Raw genomic sequence first — 21425 nt, forward strand, 5'->3', positions numbered from 1 at the left:
CATAAACCAATAATTAAGAGTATGTGCTAATGACTACAATGTAGATGAAGTTCAAAAACAGTAAGCTAAGTCAAAGGAGCCAGACATAAAAGGTCACATGTTGTGTGATCTCATTTATACAAAATGTCTAGAACAGGCAAATCCATGCACACAGAAAGCAGATTGGTGGTTGCCAGGGGCTGGGGGGAGGGGAATGGGGAGCCACTGCTTAACAGGTACTGGCTTTCCTTGGGGCTGATGAAGATGTTTTGGAACTACACAGAAATGGGGGTTGCGCAACATTGTGAGCGTACTAAATGCCACTGAACTGTTCACTTTAAAATGTCAATTTTATGTTATGTGAATCCCACTTCAATAACAACAAAAAAGCAGCTCCCCTACTGATACGGATTCTGGCAATTTAGGAACCACACTTTGGCCAACCACTTTTCATCACATAATTTGGGCCTCCAAGGGATGAGGATTTCACTTTTTCTAGGTTTTCTTCACTTGGAGGCCTCTGAAGACTCAGGTAGAAAGAACCAAAATTGCAAAGCATACCATCCCCTTCATACCCCCTAACCACAGGCGTGCACTTGCCTGGTTTCCTTGTCTCACTCGCTCCACCTTGCCAGTGTCCTCTCTTGGTAGTATTTTCCTGTTCAGCCTGAAATATGGTTACCATGTAGGTTGATTTCCTAGTTTTGACCAATCCCAGTAGCTGTTGCCTATTACTTTCTTCATCAAGTTTACTTTCAACTTGTAGTTTTCATTTAAACTGCTCTGTGCAATCAGGAGACAGCTACGGGTTGCTTTATTGCTTACCTTGAACTCTCCAGAATTTCTACAACCACAACACAAGTGCAGACTTCCAAGTACAAGCCTTGGGGCTGGCCCAGTGCTGACTGATTCCAGAGCCCCCAAAATTCCCCTGCACCCTGGCTCTGCAGTTTTCCCATATTCCCCACCCCACAAGAGCAGAAGAGAGCCTATTGCCTGTGGGAGTAGGATCAGGAAGGCTTCATGCAGGAGGCTGCATCTGAGCTGGCCCTGAGGGGTGGGCATTGGGGGGAAAGGACATTCCAGGAAGAGGCAACCGCACAAAAGGTGTGATTAGTCTCGTACAAGAGGCCTAAACTATGGACATTGGCGCTAGAGGGCTAGGAATTCAAAGTCTAGTCTGGCTATTTCCTAGTTCTTTTCACGATCCCATTCCTCAGGCCTCTCTCGCTCCTACACGCATCCTCCCTGTTCTGTGAATGCTCTCCTAACCACCCATGCACAGTTACAGAGTTGCCTATTCTGTGTATCTGCTGTTCAATGACTCGACAACTCCCCACTTAATACCCCTGATGCGTATCTGCATTTGTGAGCTGGGCAGCTGTTTGGGCTCACTTTTTTTTTTTTTAATTTTTTTTTTCAACGTTTATTTTATTTTTGGGACAGAGAGAGACAGAGCATGAACGGGGGAGGGGCAGAGAGAGAGGGAGACACAGAATCGGAAACAGGCTCCAGGCTCTGAGCCATCAGCCCAGAGCCTGACGCAGGGCTCGAACTCACGGACCGCGAGATCGTGACCTGGCTGAAGTCGGACGCTTAACCGACTGCGCCACCCAGGCGCCCCTGGGCTCACTTTTTACTCCACATAGATCCCTGGTATCACCCCTATGTCTCTTTCCCAATTTTAGTAAACAGTGATATCCAAGTGAGCACTCCCAAATATACTTGCTGTAGCGGTTGAATTCCCTGCCACGGCCAATCAAGTATCTGGTTCGAGTTCGATCCCAAGACCAAAGATGATGGAGAGAACTTTCCAGAAGGAAGCAGTGACACGAAAATCTGGAAAAAAAAATGGTTGAGGCATTGTTTGAATTCACACTGGGACCAATCAGGGAGTCTGGTTTGAATCTGAAGTGGCTACTTCATTCCGTACTTGGAATTCTCGCAACCCTGACTCAAACACATACAAAGCCAAGCGAGAATCCTTCCCACCAATAAGGAGCTGACATCTGGAACATAGAGGTTTTCCACAGAACGAGAAGAGTGAGTGGATAGCACCCCGTCAGTCATTCCCACACTAACCAATCAGGACCTTTGGGGGCGGAGCCATAGGCTGGCTATAAACGGGGCCCAACGGGTTGTTACGGTGCCCATTTTGCCTCGGGTCGTGTGGTGCGTCTGGCGTTGGTCCTTCTCCTCAGGGGCGAGGGAACGTGGCGACTGGTCCCACACAGAATCGGAAGAACGTAAGATTGATTTAATTGTGAATTGTCACGCTAGTGGCCTATTTGTAGTACACCTTTTATAGGTGGGGGTATGAAATGTGGTACTATGTTTTGCTAATTAAGAATTTATTTTAATACTCTAGCGGGCTTTAATGCCTGTGACACGGTGGGTCCCGTAGGTGAATTTGGGCACAGTATTGCGCCCTGTGATGTTTTTACCCGTTTAAATACTGGTCTTGGTCCCCTCTTCTATGTGGCGTCAAGGTTCTCTATGGTGTTTGAAACTTAAAAATGAGGAGATGGCGCTGCCGCCTGAGCGGGCGCGGGACAGCTTCGTACGTCGCTGCCTGGGAGCTGGTTTTGCCTCCTGTTTTGCATTTTGGGGTACTTATTGCCTGTGTGAATTTGTTTGGTTCGTGGCCCTAGTCCCTTTGTCTCGGTTGTTTTCCGCCTGACGAGAAATGTCACACGCTGAGGGATCGTGCGTGGGATTAGGGCAGTTGGGGGGGCGGCGGCTTCCTTCCAGGGTCATTTGGCGGGGGGGTGTTCCCCCCCTTAAATATCGTTCGTGTGGTGAAATTTCGGAATCGCTCGTGTCGTACGCTAACTTAATTTAAAAAGAAACAGAAAGTCCCGCGGTGTCGTCGACTTGAACATGAGCAAATTGACGACCCGATTCACCTCAGGACTTGTGCTTTGACGGCCTTAATGGCCTTAAACGCCAAGAGCTTTCAGGAACCTTAACGCCGGTTTGCATTTTGCTATGGTGATACTGAACCGAGAGCGGGCCTGGCCCTTCTCCCGTACCTCGCTTTCCAAGTTTGGTCTTGTTTGCGCCGGCTGTTTTCCAAACGCTGTGGGTGCTCGTGAGCCTCCGGTCAGCCCATACTGGGTGTCCTTCCACGTTTAATTTTGGAGAACAGTTGCTCGTTCAGCCTCGTTGCGTTCTGTTAAATTTCGGTATCGGGGGCTCCGCAGGTCTCTTATGGGAAGCGGGGGAATTAAGGGTCAGATCGAGTGCCTTTTAGTTGGTAATATACTTGCGGATTTGGTATAGATTTATTTGGTTTGGATCCGGGTTTTGTTCTCACTTCATGAATTCTTAAAAAAAAAAAATATATATATATAAATATGCATAAATATATATAAAATATATATTAAATATATATAAAATAAAAAAATATATTAAATATATAATAAAAATATATAAATATATATATTTATATATATTTATATATATATATATTTTGAGGTGCTCCGAATTTACAAGTGCAGAATTTAACCCTCTGGCTCAGTCCTGTAAGTTTCACGACAGTGAATGCAGTGGAGGGTCTTGTCCGGGCGGTCATTTAACACAGTTTGGCACTTGGTTTTACAGAGAAATTGTAGGTCTAGTATCATTTTATTACATTAAAAGCAGCTCTTGGTCTTTTTCGTAAGCTTTGTGTAAAAGAGTTGAGTGTTATCTTTAATTCGCAAATAGGGTAAAGAGTTTTCTAAGGGAAGGAAGGTATTGTGGTATTTTCGGTGTGAAAATGCACACCACTTTCACAATCTGCGTGGCCGAGAGTGTATTTTAGGACAACGGATGCCCCAGAGTGCCGGTCACTGGCCACCACGAAATGCTGTTTGCGATTTTGTTTTCTGTAAAAATTGGATGTTTAATAGCACGTTATTGAATTCATTTCTGCTAGTCTTTTGCATGCATTTCCCTTGACAAATGTGAGATATTTCAGTGTATAAATTTGGAAAGGAACGTCGAGACTGCTGTGTTTCTGGAAGTGAACAGCCATTGGAAATCATGTTGCGTAGTTCTGAATCTTACTTTACAGTACAATTGTGTATTTAACATAATGGGAATGTACAATTTTACCCCTAGCTCCTCTTTCCCGAGTGTTTTTCCACAGAAAAGCCAGATTTCTATGGTCTCCAGTTACGAACAAACAACATTGTTTGGTAGCAAGTTAGCACCGAAACTGGCGGGAATACAAGGCTCCGCCTCCTGCTGGCGCGTGCTGGCCACGCCTCTAGCCCACGCGTGCCTAACTCTGCAGTAAGCTGGGTTAAACCTTTAAATGGCAAGTGCAGGCTTTTGAAATGGACAGAGATGGCTTATTTATATCCATGCTTCTATTTTGTGAAATGTAATGTGTATTAACTAAATCAAAGGAAAACTCTGGTCTCTCTCAAAGATCTGAGAACCCTAACCGCCAAGAGGAACCTGATTCTTGCCTGAGGTAAAGTGGTGCTGGTTGAATTTGTCTGGTTCATCCTTAATTTTGACTTGAATTGTGCATATTGTTTACTATGTAAATGACTTATTGATACCTTTATTGGTGGAATGTTGTTATTCTCCAAATATTATCTTCCTGGACTATATTGAGAAACCAGGAAGATCGATTGTTGGTAGGATTGAAGGCTGCCTCTGCTTTTGTTGCTATGAGGAACCAAGGTTTGGGGAATGGGGACATTAACTAGCTTCACAAATACTACTGTTTGAAGCAGAGCCCTAACCCTTGAACAATTTCCAACTGTGGGATTTAGGTCCAGGTGTGGAGTTTGAAGGCATTTTATTGTATCCACCTTTCTCAAGAGAATCCCAGAGGGAGAGGGGACATTTTCTAAAGACCACATCCACAAAAGCCAATATTAGTAACTGTCAGATTTCTTCCATTGTTACTTGCTGTGCTCAGTGTCAGACGGTAACACTGCTGCTTAATGGTTGAAATTATTCGTGAAATTACTCTAAATGATACTAGCTTAATTCTGATGTCCATGATTTTCTAAGTTACTGCATCACCAACTACTGACACTAATACACCATGAAGTGCTGTTGTGTAACCTGGTGAACAGCCCTGCCAAGGGTTTTATTACCCAAGGTATTGAATAGAATAAACGGATTCATTTGAGACCCACCCCTAAAGGAATTAAGGGATGCTGTCTGTCAGTCTAACATTTCATAATGCCCCCGTGATGTTTGATTAAAGCAGAGTAACTGGATCATTTTGAAGGGACAGTCGAAAATCTGAAGCAGTAGTCTTATCCTGTAACCACAGGATGAGTGTAGGTGCTGTTTTACATTGTCTTTCATTCTTTATGATTGCGTATCCTAACCTCACCAACCGTTTTCAGAAGTTCCTCTGGATAAGTGAAAGAGTATAGGTGTCCCAGCCACCCACCCGAGTTTCCAAGTTAAGTAACTCTCTGCCCACAGGCAGATCTCCTTGCAGATTCATCACCTCCTTCAGGACCTGTGATAGAAAAGTCCAGTATTGATCAGTCTGTGGGCCTGTAATGTGAAGAAAGTGGAAATAGAACCCATAGTCAGAACCAGCCAGATGAATAAGTGCATCTCTGTGTAGCATGAGCTGAGGGGTATTGGGCAGAGAGTGGCCCCCCTCTGCTGTCCTCGTGTCATCATTAAAGATGGTGTTGAAATGTTATCCCCAGGTCTTTAAAAGGTAGGCATGGTGGCAGGGTCACTCCTGGGCACTGCCGCCTAACTCCACGGTAGAGACCACGACCCTTTATTAGGCAGGACCATCTTTTCTCCCACACATATTTGTGTTCTTCTCTACACTGTGGTTGCTACTGTTAGAGTTTGGCATAATTAGACTGTTGTGATTTTAAAGAAACTTCACTTTGACTTTTTAACACCAGAGTTTTAATCTTTCTTTTTATTCTTTTTTCAGATCCAATAACACACCAGAACGAAGGAACGAACTAGATTGTAGAAAACAAACTTCGGAAGTCAAAGCCAAGTGGGGTGCTTAGCTTTGTTTCAACAGGTATGAGAACATGGATCTGAATATAATTTTAAAGCCAACCTCTGTCTATGAGAAAGAGGGAAAGATGAGACCTATGGACCAAGTCGGGGGCAGGGAATGGTAGTCAGCCAGCCAACCCTCCCTGTGAGGTTTATTTGGTACGGATCCTGAAGGCATAGGCCAGCAATTAAAGTAATAGAGGTCAATTCTCGTCTAAATCTTTACTTTTCGATACACTGTTGGCCATTTTATTGGTTTGCAGACGTTGATGGAACCACATGCCCCACATGGCGTGTTTCATACACAGTAAGCCTGTTGTCTCTGAGTCTGAGAGACACTCTGCTCATTGTCACTCTGAGGCAATAGTCTGTCAGCTCAGCTGACTCCTAACATATTATTTCAACACGTTGTGTCACTGTTAAAAATTTTTCAATGAATTCAGGTACTGGAAGCTGTGGACGGACGAGGTTTGAGATTTGCATACTAAGGCTCCCTGACCCCTGTCTTTCCTGTCACATTACACAAAGATGTGCAGTGGGATGAATGGACTTGGGTGAACTGATCATGACAAAAAGTGCTAATGTTGATTGGGTTACATTTAATGCTCCTGTATAATCCTCTGTTTTGTTCCTGTCCAGGTCACAGTTTCTATCAATATAGTGGCCAAACCACAAGGCTTGATTGGTAAGTGTTCCCCTTATTTGGTGCTGTTTCCCCAAGATTGTTACCCACTGCGCTTCTTCAAAACATGTAGAGGTTCTGTGTCTGAACTTGATTTCACTTTTGCTAACTGTCAATTTTCTGGCAAGGTATGCAGTAAGTGGGTCAGGATTTTTTTTCTGGTGAGTGATGAGATTTCATATTCATTTGGGGTTGAAACTTCCAGAACGCGGGAACACCAAACCTCAGAGTGGGGACATCTTCTGACCACAGTTTACACTTTAAGAGGTGTTGCTCACTTTGGCATATGTTTTGGAATGTGACCTTCCCCTGCAGTCCTTTGGCATATGTTTTGGAATGTGACCTTCCCCTGCAGTCCTGGAACAGTAAGTCTTAGGAATGGTACTTATTCCTACCATCTGTAGAGTAAATGCCTGCATTATGCAGCTCTGAGGCTTGGTGCTTTCTAGCTTGCCTATTGGGGTCAGTCAGACCTCAGTTCAAACCTGCCTCCATCAGTAACTATTCTTAGTCCTAGCTAACTCTTTGAGCCTCAGTTTCCTTATCTGCAAAACAGCAGTCATACTTTGCCATCAGGGATGTTGTGAGAATTAAGTGTGACACTTTTTGTAATGCACCAACCACACAGGAGGTACTCAATGAATTAGTCCCCCATTTCCTAAATGTATATATCTGAACAGGACATTGTACTGCTTGGGGTTGCCCCCTTTCTGCCCCCTTCCTTTAATTATCGTCTTTGCTTTCTCAGCCACAGTGCATTCTTCATAGGTTACACTGGCTTGTCTCTGGAAATTATACCTCTGTGATCTCGCTTTGAAGCAAGAGGTGGCCCAGGGACCTGAGATTTTCCTTGTGCTGAGCCGGGTTCTTTTCTGGCCAATTTGAACACCTTACACCGAGGCTGACCTGGCTCAGCACCCGGAATGACATCCTAGAATTTGTCAAGCTGTGCAGGCTGGAGGGTACCTGTTAACTGAAAGTCCTAGAAAGTTCTCTTCTCATTCCTCCCCCATAACAAGTGTCTCCTGGGCTGCGATTAGTTCATTTAAGATTAGGTGAAAATCTTGACAGTGTGAAGGATGGGACAAAATGCTCAATATAAATATGCACTATCCTAAGATGATCTCAAAGAGACTGTTAACTTTTAGTCTCAAAAGATATCTCTGGTTCCGCTACTTTTATATTAGCACAAGTTATATTTTGGTAAGATTATGGAACCTAGAGTTCACCCATTCAAGATAAAAATCCACATTTCTGGGGCACCTGGGTGGCTCAGTCAGTTAAGCATCCAAATTTGGCTCAGATCACAATCTTATGGCCCGTGAGTTCGAGCCCCACTTTGGGCTCGCTGCTATCAGCTCAGAGCACACTTTGGATCCTCTGTCCCTATCACCCCTCTCCCACTCATGCTCTCTTTCTCAAATATGAATAAACATTTTTTTAATCCACATTTCTTTTTGATTGGAAACTAAAGTGTCTAGCTGTTGCATAGCTCGTTGACATTTCAAAGCCTTTTGATTTATCCCTGTAATTGATGAAATTTCTTTAAAGCCCTGGGCCCTGGGGTCATTATTATTTCCCACTAAGTGAAAAACTAAGGCCTGAAGTATTTAGAAAAAGCTTTACCCAAAACCACTTAGTGGCGCAGCACCAACCAAGTTCCCTCACTAAGCAACATGATGGTGACCTTAGCTTACATGGTTGTCCAAAAAAGGTATGAAACTTTATTATAACTCTGCCACCTCATCCCCATTCCATACACATTTGTACCCACTGCAGATTTCAGTCATCTTGAGTCTTTTCATTGGGGGCGGGGAGGTGTGGAGAAGGCCTAAATGAATGGTTTAGTGGGTAATTTCACTAAGCTTTGGCATTTAAAAAGTGGTTACAAGGCAGAGAAATCCAAAAAGGTTAATGTCCATTTGGATGGATTATCCCCAGAATTCAGGAACCTAGGAGAAGTGAAAGGGACTCTATTCAAAACTTAAGGTGGAGCCTGGCTTCTTGAATCCTAACAAGTTCAGTCTTTTGCCCTTCTACTCATCTGGGGCCTACTTGTGAATGGTTGCTAATTATTTTGAATTTTAATGGGCTATAAATTCTTGGTTTGATTTTTCTGCCTCAAACTCATGCTTAGGTTAAACGTGTTTTCATACTTATATGTATATTGGAGACAGACTGGAAATTTAATGGCAAGTCTATGTGGATTATGGGTCTTTTATGTAGGAAAAATCAATTTTCTTAGCACTTGATGAAAAAGCACCATGTACACAAAGGTTAATATACTCACATTTTATTTCCTTTAAAAATAACTTCAAATTGTAATTATAATGCAGAGAATGTCTAAAGACTACAAAAAGTGGTATGCTAGTAAATGTTTAACAACTGGCTCTCTAAAAGAAGAGAAAGCACTCTGATATATAGCACTTTCCAGTTTTGGAGGTGAAAAATATCCCATCATGGCCAATTTTAAGCTACAAATATGACATCACAGAATGCAGATTTAGGAAGAACTGTACACTCTCCACTCCTATGAGGCAGATCTTACACAGAACTGAAAGAATTTAAAAATCACTGATGATCCAATTACGTAGAGTTACAAGCACTGCCAACATTTTGGTGTTTGTGCCAACCAGTCTTTCTGTGAAAATACCCATACTAGTTATGATGGAGAGTCTTGTCATTGGATTTTGGTAAGAAATCTGTGTTTTCTCATTCAGATATTTGACTCCCATTTTGTTTCCAAATATCATGTACACACTTAGGAAGCGTGTGTACATGATTCAGTGAATTTTTTTTATTCTAGTTTTTGTTAAGCCTAATGTTCCACAAAGCATTGTACAGTGTGACATTTAAAAAGTTGTATGATTGCTGCAGGTGTATTGCTCCTCTACTTCAATAACAGCATATGTAGGGATGGTGAGAAGACCATGATCCTCATAGGGAGAGTTGTAGTTCATTTGCATGGCTTGATGCGGACTGATTATAGGTCCGGCCCATGGGACTATAAACACAAGTGAGCAAGAGGCTTTCTCTGTGTTGTTGATATTTACATTCTCAGTGGCTAGAATTGGTTCTAGGAACAAACTGCCTCCTAGTTAAGGACCTTAGGTCTTAGGGGAAGTGTCAAGAGGGACAGGAGGCATTGCTACATGTCTATGTGTAGGTACACAATTTAAGCAATCCTGTCCAAGGTCCAGAAGGAGCTGATGAGGTTACCACACTGTAGCTGGACCAAGCAGAATCTCCAGGTCAGTCTGGTAGAATACAGTAAAAGGACTCTGGATAATCATGGGTGCCTCGGGAGAGCCTCGTGACCGCTAGATCCCCAAAGAGCAGACCTGTGAGCTTCTGCCAGAGTCCAGAGTAGAGGTTCTGCCCTTCTTGCTCGCATCTTTGTTTAGCTGATGATGCAGTGATTAATGTCTGGGGAAGGACGTCACTAGAGGCAGGAGAGGCCAGCTGGAAGTGTGGTGGGAAGAGAACGAAGAAAAAAAAGGATTGTCCATGGTGTATAAAGAGGCATGTGCAGCCTGCTGCTCAGAGAGTAATTTCTCTAAATTTGATCTCAACAGATCTAGTTTCACGGTTTCCACCTGGGCTGATAAGGTGCTTATATCTCTGTCCGGATCCTTGTGGAAGTGAGAATATATAGGAGTCACAGAAGAGGAGCATTTTTAATAATATATTGTTTTGATTCACAAAACAAACAAAATGGCTGCAGGCGAAGATTTTCACAGCTGGCATTAAGTGTTAATTAGAACCAGTTAGAAGCCTTGGCTGTGAGAGGGCTTGTTTAATTTAAATATCTATGCAGCGAACTGGTTATCAGTGAAAGGCATGGCTGGCACCCAGCCATCAGGAAACCCCCACACCTATCTGTTTCCTTGGACTTTTGACCAAAACAAAGTCACCCTCCCCCCTCCCCCCCCCCACTGAGTACTTCAACCAGTGAAAATTTTCATTCTTTTATTAAGCAAAAACACTCTCCAGTTGCCTATTGTCAGCCTTTCTAATTTTTGGCTATTCTATAAATATGCCCTCCACTTGCACATGTAGTTAGGTTGAAATGTCAAGGGACCACAGGGGGATGTTTATGAAATTCCATAAAAAAATGTTTTCACAAAACTGAGGTTTATTGGTATTCCAGAGGAGCTAGTAATGACTTCTTTTCCATTTGAGTCTGCTCCTTGCCTTCTCCCCTTCACCTTGAACTTTTGCTTGAGTCTAGGAATCAATTTTGCCTAATTTCCAAATGCTGCTTGTCAGTGTTTTGCCTGGATTCGTTATATATATATACCCAGAGTGGAAGGTAACTTGGTGCATCTTAATAACATAAAGACTACCCTTCTCCTGAAAAGCATCTCTTCTCTTCCTGCTATTTTGTTCTGTCATTTCTTGGCAGAATTGAGAGATGATATTTCATTAAAATGAGGGGTTCTCTTAACAGTACATTGACTCTTCTATCTCGTTTCATGATAAACTCTACTCCTCACATGCAGGAATTTGCAGGAATTCATATTTTTCATGGTGTTCTCATGAATCAGAAAGGACTGTTCCTTGGTCACTGTCCAACTGTGGGGCCGACATGCATTCCTTACAGTGTCTCTGTGCAGGGTTCCTCCAAGTAGAGTTTAGCTAGCTACTCACTAAGTGCACAGACCAGTCAGGAAATAGAAGTTTGTGTTTTGTTTTTATTTCTATCAAACTTATACAAATATGACATCTTGTAGGATAAAATAACTCCATGAGGTTTACTCACAAAATCAGTAGTTCCCCCAACCTACCACCATTCCATTTCCTGTTCACCGTGTTTATCTCAAAGCAGCACCATGTGATCGTGCAATGGTAGAAATAACTGGTGCTAACAACTGCTCAGAAAAACATAAGAGCTCTAAAAAAAAATTGAAGATGGGGTGCAGGGGTCACTTTGTGGATGTCTTTGTGCTTGTCTATCTAAAGGGAGGAGAATTACAGAGGATAAATCCTCAGAAGGGGGACCAGGAGAGGGGATTAACAAATAGGAAATGGTCTCTCACATTCCAGGAGCCTACAGCATGGGCATCTGGGAGGGCTAGGAACAACAGCACCGGATAGAGCTGCTCCCGAGGATGAGGACAAAGCAGCAAGTTAGAAGGACAAGGGCTTTTGGTGTGAAAGGTATCACGGGAATTGTGTGTTCAGGGGAGTGTCTACTGCTCCCTTCCCCCCCCCCCCCCGCCATGCTTTAATATCTCCTCACTGGACAAGCAGCCAAAGGGATATCACAGAACTGGGAGTTACATTACCATGGCCCAAGATGTAGCCAGCAAGTATGGAAGGAGATAGACACGTACCCTGAGGGAAAACCACCATGGTCTGCAAACACCACTTATCCCTATAGGTTTCCATTTCAGAATATGGACATTCAAAAGAAATGCATAGCACTGTTGTCATCTGATGTTTTAAAAAACTTCCATGTGTCTTCCCACCTTTTGCCTTGTGGCTTGCTTCAATTGATAATGAGTAATACCCGAAGATGATTTTTATTGGGCAAAGATATTTGTAAAAGACACTTTAAATTTTAGTATCCTTGAAGGTGCTGAGTTTGAGAGGCATCAGTTGCTTTACATGCTTCATTTAAATACATAGTGCATCTATGGTCCCTTTTTTAAATATGTGGGCAATTAGCTGGTGGCTCCATGCTCTTAATATTATCCCCTTTCTTGGTCTGTTATTAAAGTGACAGAAAGACTGATTGCCCTTGATACATGAGGTAAGGATGGTAAGTAGTGTTCATCATCTTTTTATCATCTAGAGTCTGAGATTGATTCCTTTTAGTCCTGAAAATCTATTGTATTCACCAAAATGCTGACTGATATTTGGGCTCCGCTGTAGGTATTCTAAATACTAATTTCTTGGTGGTAGTTTCTCAACCTGGAAAAATGATAGCTGAAAGTCTTAGGTATATAAATATACTTCAGGAGTGCACTGAAGGCTGGAAGAAAACCGGCCACACGAGGCAGTGTGGAAAGGAGTGAGGGGAAAGTGTGTGAGCTGGGAAGTACTCAACAATTCACAATCAGCCCATTTCTCAGGAGACCATTACCTAAGAACCTTTCAATTTTCAGAATTAGTTTATATATTTGATTCATTTCTTTCCAAGCACCTTAAGCTCATTGGAAAATGAGTAGTTTGGAATTGGATTGTCTACTCAAATCTGCAGTAATGTGGGAAGAGTATCTAAGAATTACAGAGATTTAAGGGTCCTCAAGACAGTGCTCCAAATATGTGTAAAGAAGAAGCAGATACCAACGCACATTTTGAGTACAGGAGAGAGTACTGCCCTTTGGCAAAGCTGAGAAATTGGTGAAATTTATTTACCATTTTCCCTGTGAATTCTGTACTTCTAAGTTGCTGTAGGCTTCATGGTCTCTGCCTCTTGGGGATTTTTCTTGGGCCTGTGAAAAATGGCTCTGGGATGAAAAATGGCTCTGGGGATAGGTGGCCTCTCAACTTCTCATTTGTTTAGAGAGTTGGGTTATCTGGGACAGGCTTTTGCACATGAGCCACTTTTTGAGGGTGAGGTTGCTCCAATGTGTTTTCCTTCAGCTTTTCTATATTGCATATCTTTCCTGCTGTACTTTAAAGTGCAGTTGTGGTTGCTGCCTGCAGCAGTTCATTCCTCACTTGGGGTCCCGCGTTGTGATTTTCAGGAGGGTTCGGCTAAATTTCTAAGTTTTAACTCCTTACATTGGTCCATTTCTTTTTCTTTCTTATTTTGGGCAATTCTGTGTGCTGGGTTTCAGTGCCTCTTTTTTTTCCCTCCGACTCTCCTTGTTTTTTGGCTCAGACCTTTGTTTTCTTAACACATTCTCACTGTAATGACACTTCTGAAACTGATGTGTTTTGTGTCTGTCAAAAAGCATCCATTCTTCAACTAAACCCTGTCTCTTTTCCATGAACGCCATCAGGCTATCTGAAATCCACTCCAAAGTTTGGTTTTCTCAGTCCTTGTCTTGCTTGGCTATACTCTATCATGTTTCATCTTTGGTGTGCCTTTCCTAATTCCATAAATTTCTCTGCCATGTGCCTTTAGGGAAACTTGCAGTTCCTATATGCCAACTCACTTACAGTAACTGTCACTGGAAAATCATGCAGTAAGTCTGTTAGTATTTTATATTGATATTGCTGGATTTTTCTTCTAATCCATCCAGATTTTTTTTGTCTTGATCTTTAAGAGATAGTTTCCTAATTGCTATTATTACACACTTTGTGCTGCTTAATCATTTTCTGTCTCTTGGGTCCACTCTGACTACTGAGTTCTTGTCTTTCATCAGTTCTCAGGTTCTTGGATCCTGGTCACTCATGTGATCTTTTACAACTTAAACATCTTTCCTAATATAGAATACACTCTTGAAGAGAATGTAGACCTGGATGTATGTCCTTTTCTCATTTTGTTTGTCCTTCCTGGTCTTCAAGATCTAATATTCCCCTGTCTGCACAAGCTGACTTCTAAGATCTCGTACTTAATACTAAGATCTCTTACATTGAACTTACTCTGGTGTTTTAATTCTACTGCTCATGTTCTTTGATTTGTCAGATTAGTTAACTTCTATGAACTTAAATTTCCCTAAGTAAGTATAAGATGCAGATGATAAGATTTGCCCCAGCTTCTTAAAGGGGTTGTTAATGAGGGCAGAAGTTAAAAGCATTCTTGAAAGTTGGGTCCCCAGAAATACCACCAAGATAACTTGTTGCTAAGGCAAAGCTGAGTCTGTCCTTACTCTGGTAAGGAAGGGCGCTACCTTGGTAGAGCCTTAGTAGCATGTCAAGGGGGAAAGGCAAAATGGGGATAATTGTGAAGTTTGGGAATCTGAATGAAGGTGGCTGTTTGAGTATGAAAACTTGGTTAGGATTGGTTAAGTATCATGATATAATAGTGTAGGATTGGTGGGCCCAACAAGGGGAAGCTTTTGAGACAAGGGCTTTGGTTTTAATCCTATCTGCTTGAAAACCTGTTTGCTGTTCATCTGAATTTTTTTCTGGGAGCTTCTGGAATAAGCAACAGAGTTATTTGCTATGTTTTTCTTCATGAGCGAGAGTTACCTGGAATAGTAAAGTCATGTTGATGAATACAGAATAGTGAAACGATGTTTGATAAGACAGAGTAAAAAAAATCATGTTAATGTAGGCAGTTCAATGTGAGGGGGTAGATGCTTTTAGTTCTCAGTATACAAAAGCACTTTTTAAATGATAAGTACTACATAAATGATGGTGGTAGTATTGATAAAGTGAGTTTAACTTGCTTTTGATTCTTATACTTTTTAACCTAAATGCAATATTTTTTCTTTTTAAACTTGTAGGAAAGGGAATCTTTATTCAAAATACTAAGCTTCTGAAATGCCATTTAGTTCTACTTCCATGCCTGTCCCCAGCCTCATTTGAAAAAGTCAAGTGTGTAACCACTATATGATTTTCATCTACTCTTCTAGAAAACAACCAATTATGAATGATAATGAAGGGCAAATTTAGGAGGTTTTAATTCAGGTTAATCCTTCAAAACTAGATAAAATTATTGAAGGCAGATATACGCCAGCATGCTGGGTGAAACAAAAACTCTCCTGGCAAACTCAAGGCAGCCTTCTGCCTTCTTTATCTGAAAGCGAAATCTATCGTGGTAGGTCTTTTCTTTCTAGCTTCCATTATGGCCTTAACACTGGCTCACGAGTTAACTCCAGTTACATGGTATACATAATCTGTTTTTTAAAAACTCATTGGCCATAAACTGGAGAATAGGTTGCTTTACACATATACTGATATAGCTACAATATCATAAAAAGATTATGTTAACATTGGACCAAAAGGTAAAATTTGGAGGGCTCCTGGGTGGCTCAGTTGGTTAAGTGTTTGACTTTGGTTCAGGTCATGATCTTACGGTTCATGAGTTTGAGCCCTGCATCTGCCTCTCTGCACAGAGCCTGCTTCAGATCCTCTGTCTCCCTCTCTCTCTGCCCCTCCCCAGTTCACACACATGCTCCCCCGCCCTCTCTCTCAAAAATAGATAAACATTTAAAAAAAGTTAGAATTTGGTTCTCCCAAGATAGTTACTACAGAGTTTATTATCTTTAGGCTACATAAACATCAAATCAGTATTATTGGATTAATCTTTTAATTGTGTGATTTCTTACTAATAGTTCTGACAGGGACAGGTCTGACATTGTAGAAAATAAATGGACATAGAAGAAAGAGCTTTGTCCTTTGGCATATATTATAGTTTCTTAGTAACCTAGAGCTTGTATATTAGTTTATTAACTTTGACAAGTTCTTGAGTGTTTGGAGTGGAGGGGGAAATGGCTACAGGAAGCTGTTCCCAGTGTTTAGTATTGATTATTGTTCCAAATGGATGCCTGTCTATAGTAAATCTCTGTCTCTATCAATCTATCTATCTGGAGAGGGATGGATAAGAAATTATTTCAAACTCTAGTGGCTTAAAACAAAATGTTATTTAAAGTTTCTGTGGGTGAGCAGTATAGGTAAGGTTTATCTGGATGGATCTGGGTCAGGGTCTTTCACAAAGCTGTTATCAAGTTGTTGGCTAGAACTGTTTTGTCTCCAAGGCTCAACTGGAGGAAGATCCGTTTTCAGGATTACTCATGTTGTTGTTGGCTGGCTTCAGATCCTCAAAAACTTCTGGCTGGAGATGTCAATTTCTTGCCACTTGGGTCTATCCATAGGGCAGCTCACAAAATGGCAGCTGGTTTTCCTCAGAGTGAGTGACAGCCAAAGAACATGCCAAAGATGGAAGCCACGGTCTTTTGGTAACCCAGTGTCAGAAGTGGCATCCCATTACTTCTGCTGTGTCCTCCTTGCTAAAAGCTAGTCACTAAGTGACCACTCTCAAGTGGAGGGGATTACACAAGGTTGTGAATACCAGGCAGTGAGGATCCTTGAGGGCCATCTTTGAAACTGCTTACTACGAAGCCTGACTTAGTCCTGCAGTTACTTCAAAAACCCAGCAGTCATGAATACTGTCTTCATTATGAAACCTTGTGAACTTGAGGAGGTAGCCTTTGTATGAGACTGTCACCATTGTGTAAGAAGGAAATGAGTAGAATTATAAATTCACCCTATTTTCCTGCTAGAAGGACTACAAGTGTCCTCTTGTTTAATGCTCTCTTGTATATAGAGCACCAAAACACTGATTTTTGGAGGTTGTATGAACCAAATAAACTGCATTTAATAATATAGTAACACAAATAGTGTTAATTTGGTTCCTCAATGCATGGAAATTTTTGGCATTGGAAAAATTTTAAGCTAGTTTACTACTTTATTGTATATAAAAGGATAGAACTCAGGAACAGCCAGGTGGAAGCAATGCATAGGCCAAGGGTATATGGAAGGGTTAAAGAGTTTCCATGTTCTCTGAGTGCCCCACTCTCCTTGAATCTCCACCTAGAAGTTACTAATTAGGGCTTCTGATAGCCTATGTTAATCCACTGAGTTGATAAATTCCTGCCTTTCTGCCTTTCTGCCTTTCTGTGTGGCTGTATTTATGTTCTTGCACATGTTTATCTGAAACTCTCAGACCTGAGCAATGTAAATAGTCCTTGACTTAGTCTACCTTGGTTCTGATTTCACAGATAATTCAATAGATTAACACAACTCAAAAGAAAGGAATAATGTAAGTAAAGGTACTCAAATAGTCTTGATTGCCTATTATGATTTTTAAAAAAATTCCCTTCCACTATGGGATTTTCTCATTTTTCTCTCTCCTGTAGGTGTGAGGTGGTGGATAGAACAACTGTGCTTGAAAGGTAGCAACTGTTCATTGCAGGGCTGTTTTGTGCTGGTGAACTGTGACAACCTTTTGATATAATTTCTTTTCTGATTCCTACCCTTTCCCATGACTCTGGGCCTCTTTTTTTGTTTCATACACAAGACAAATGCTTTATTGTCTCATGGTTTTTGCTCTTGCTATTTCGTCTGAGTGGAATGCTGGTCTTAGCCATCCTGGTCTGCTGATCCCTGAGTCTCTCTAGTATCACTGCAGTGTGTAATTTGACCATTGGACTACCAGTGTGGACTATTATGAAATAGGAGAACTGGAAGGGTCCTCAGAGGCTTCATAGTAATTTTCCTATTTCATTTGGGAGATAAAAACAGTGAAGAAAATAGATTTGCTGAAGATTCAAAGAATACATCACATAGTTGAAATAAACTCAGGACCAAGCTAGACATTGAAGGGGATATAAAAACTCATGGCAATAGAAATGATCCTTTGCCTAGTTAGAGAGGCAAAACTAAATTAAATTCACTTAATCCATGTCGTAATTGAGGGGAAAGAAACATTGCACTTTAGATAGAGAAGTGTTAGAAAATATTTTTTTAAAACTTTTTTTGTTTGTTTGTTTTATTTTGAGAGAGAGAGGAGAGAGAGAATCCCAAGCAGGTTCCACACCATCAGCATGGAGCCTGACATGGAGCTTGAACCCATGAACCATGAGATCATGACCTGAGCTGAAGTCAAGAGTCAGACACTCAACCAACTGAGCCACCCAGGCACCCCGAGAAGTCTTAGAAAATCTTAATGGTGGGATGCAACTTGTTTTAGCTTTTCAATGATAGAACAAAAGTAAGAATCCACAGAGGAGGGGGAAAGAGTACTCAAAAGAAGAGAAGAAATGTGTGAAGTAAGGGGATAAAAGTAGGAGGGCACAGGTAGACCTTTGATCTTTAAAGCTGAATTGCTAATTGAAATCTGCTTCTGCCACCAGACTTACCTTTTCCCAGCGTTGGTGTTACTTGGCCCTGAGTACACAGGCTTTATTGGATTATTACATCTGTGACACTACAGCTGTTAGTCACACTCAGCTATAGGACCTGACAATATAATGATGTTCTGTTTTTATTTCTGTTCTGATAGTGTCCCAGAAGTACTGAAATTATGACCAGAAAATTAATTTCTTTGCATTTGGACAAGTAAAAGAAGAGGGAATAGTTCTGTATTCAGCCTATAAATCTCCAGAGTTGTTTAGAAACAACTCTTTGTGTTAAGAGTTCGGGCTGAATTTTGCATTAAACTTTGCACTCTTCCCCGGAGGAATTGGTCAGAAAGATGCCTGATCAGAGCATTTTAATGTTGCTCAAGTCTATAAAACAGATGCTTGTGCGTATATGCACACATAGTTGTAACATTGATTATTTTGCAAGGTCAGAAATGGAAAGGCTGTGGAACCCCTGGCCATCTTGGTCAGTGGAGCATGCAATCTTGATCTCAGGGTTGTGAGTTTGAGCCCTGCATTGGGTGTAGAGATTACTTTAAAAAATCTTCAAGAAAAAAGAAATGGAAAGGGTGTTCTATGCCACATATTAGTTACTTTCTTGAGTACGAAATCAGCTACTTTAAACAAGCTTCTTTCTCAAAGGAGATTTTCTCAGAGAAGTGTGTGTGTGTGTGTGTGTGTGTGTGTGTGTGTGTGCATGATCAATCCCTCAACAGAATGTTCAATCAACTTTTCCAGTGCACTCTAGAAATGAAAAAGGTACAGGGTGCCTAAAAGTTAAGGAGGTGTATTCATGTAAAGAAGAGGCATTGCATCCAATACTGGAAAGTGAACACACAGGACCATTTATGTTCTTATTCATATTGAACTCCTCCTAAGATCAGTTAGGGATCTTAGGGTCTACTCAATACTCTTCCCTAATGTTTAGTCCTTATTCTCACACTGTCAGAGACAGGTGGGCCCGTGGAGCTTACTCTCTACCGTATAAGTGAAGAAATGGCAACTTAGCCAGACAGTGACAACACAGATTGTAACTGAACTGACACTGCAGTCCTATCCCATGTTTTGTGTTATTTCCTTTTTCCTGTGTGCCTTATCTCTCTGAAGACCTCAAAACTCATGTTTCCAAGGAGTTTATAGTTAAAGGCAGTAGATTATCCTCTTTTCCACATGAAGGGATGGAATCGTAGTGAACTTAAATGATTTATCTGCAGTCACAAGAACAGAGAGAGGACAAGAATCTGTGTCACTATGCTGTGGCCACACCCTTGTTTGATAACTGCATCCGTATTTAGGAAGAAATGTCATGTAATTAGGTGGTTAGTTTTTTATTGTTTAGACCAACTGGTATGTAGTGCATGTGACATTCAGCCAGTAGGAAGGCTTTGCCATCCTTCCAGAATCCAAAGTTTTATAGCGATTCCTTATATGCCTGTGTCTACAGTTAGATTAGGCTTAGGTTTGAGGTATTAAGGATGGAAAGGGCATAGTGATGTAGTGTATATAGTTGAATCCCATAGGAATTTAGCCTTCCAGGAGTTCCTTAGCATGTAATAAGCATCCTTTATAATTTACATGCTTCTAATTCCTTCATAAGCATGTAATTAGAAGGTAGAAAGTAGTAAATGCTATGATTGAGGTCTGGATCTGGATCTAATGCTTTAAATCAGCACTCAAAATTGTTACTAGAAGGCATAGACACAAGGGAGTATCTTTCTTAGGCACATGTATTCTGTGAAGTTGGGGAAATCACTGGGCAAGATAGGAAATAAATAAATAGAACCATTAGATGCCCTGGGAGAAAAGTGTATTATTTATTTTTTTTTTTGGTTCCCACAAAACAAGATGGGACGGCCATCATTCCTTCCTTCATTAACTTGCAAACAAGTATTGAATTCTATTATATTAATAAACTGGGGACATTTAATAATTCACTATTTAGAGTATGTATTCAAATGAGCAATGATAGTGAAGTACAACGCCAGTGTTAACTCTGTGGCTGGACTACCAGTTTGCTATTTAGAAACCGTTTCCCATCTCAGCTTTCCCACTAAAACCTACAATTAGTTTGAATGTTGTTGTACACTGATTACCATACTGCTTACAGTAAAATACCACCCTCCCTTAACTGCACTTTCTTTGACAGTCTTTGCATTTGAATTACTCAGCCTGGTTTCAAAAGAAACTTATGCAAATCAACAATATAAGTGCTCGTAGTACATTTTTCAGAAAACTATATTCTGAATCATTTCATAAGATGGTGTGAAAATAGTCGCGACCAAGTTCGCTGTTTGTCATTCGGACTGATTTTCTAGTTCAAGCCAATCTGTGTTCACAGGCTGTCAAGAATGGTGTGAAACGGTCTTCTGAAGAGGGTGGGAGGTTAGCCCAGATGACCTATAAGGTCGCTCCCAGCTTATGAGTATATTATTCGGTGAAAGGCTAAATTGGTGGTAGATTGGATAGAAGCCGTCTGCAAATGACACTTAAAGGGTCTTGGATTTTTCTTAGAGCCAGTAAGGACCAAAATTCTTCTTGCCAAAGAGGAAAGCTTACATTCCTGTTTATGGTAGTCATTATTCATTTGTCACACAATTTGAAATAATAGAGTATTATGTTCAACTTCATGATGCTATTGCTTTAAATTGTAATAAGTTTTTCTTCATGTGCCATTTACACAATGCACTGTCATACCTAACCCTTGTGATATGGAAGGACAGAAGTAGACAAGGACTTCACAGAGGTTCTATATATGTGAAAGTATGTGTTTGTAATGGCTGTGTATGGGGGTACAATTTGCCACCCCAAAATGTGTCTCTTTGGCATGTGGGTTATTTTAGGCTGATTATTTTTAAGAAACAGAAGGCTCAAGAAGAACCTTTGCCTTTCCCCTTAACTGCATAAAAGAATTTAGTTAAAGGACCTGCTCCAGGAAGAGAGCTATCACCCTAGATAACTACAGTATAATATGAACTAGCCGTGTAGACAGAGGAGAACTTAGCAAAGTC

The 21425-nt window shown here is 41.2% G+C and overlaps 1 protein-coding gene across 1 annotated transcript in view; it reads left to right on the forward strand.

Annotated features, from left to right (window-relative positions):
- The first annotated feature begins 2125 nt into the window (after window positions 1-2125).
- Window positions 2126-21425, forward strand: part of USP26 (ubiquitin specific peptidase 26) — a 53800-nt gene continuing 34500 nt past the window's right edge. The window contains exons 1-3 of the mRNA XM_040468097.1: window positions 2126-2225; window positions 5897-5992; window positions 6610-6655. The gene's annotated coding sequence lies outside the window, so the exon portion shown is untranslated. The remainder of the gene's footprint in view (window positions 2226-5896; window positions 5993-6609; window positions 6656-21425) is intronic.

This window comes from Herpailurus yagouaroundi, unplaced genomic scaffold (genome assembly GCF_014898765.1).
Source record: "Herpailurus yagouaroundi ecotype Mexico unplaced genomic scaffold, PumYag 67681, whole genome shotgun sequence".
Lineage (NCBI taxonomy): Eukaryota > Metazoa > Chordata > Mammalia > Carnivora > Felidae > Herpailurus > Herpailurus yagouaroundi.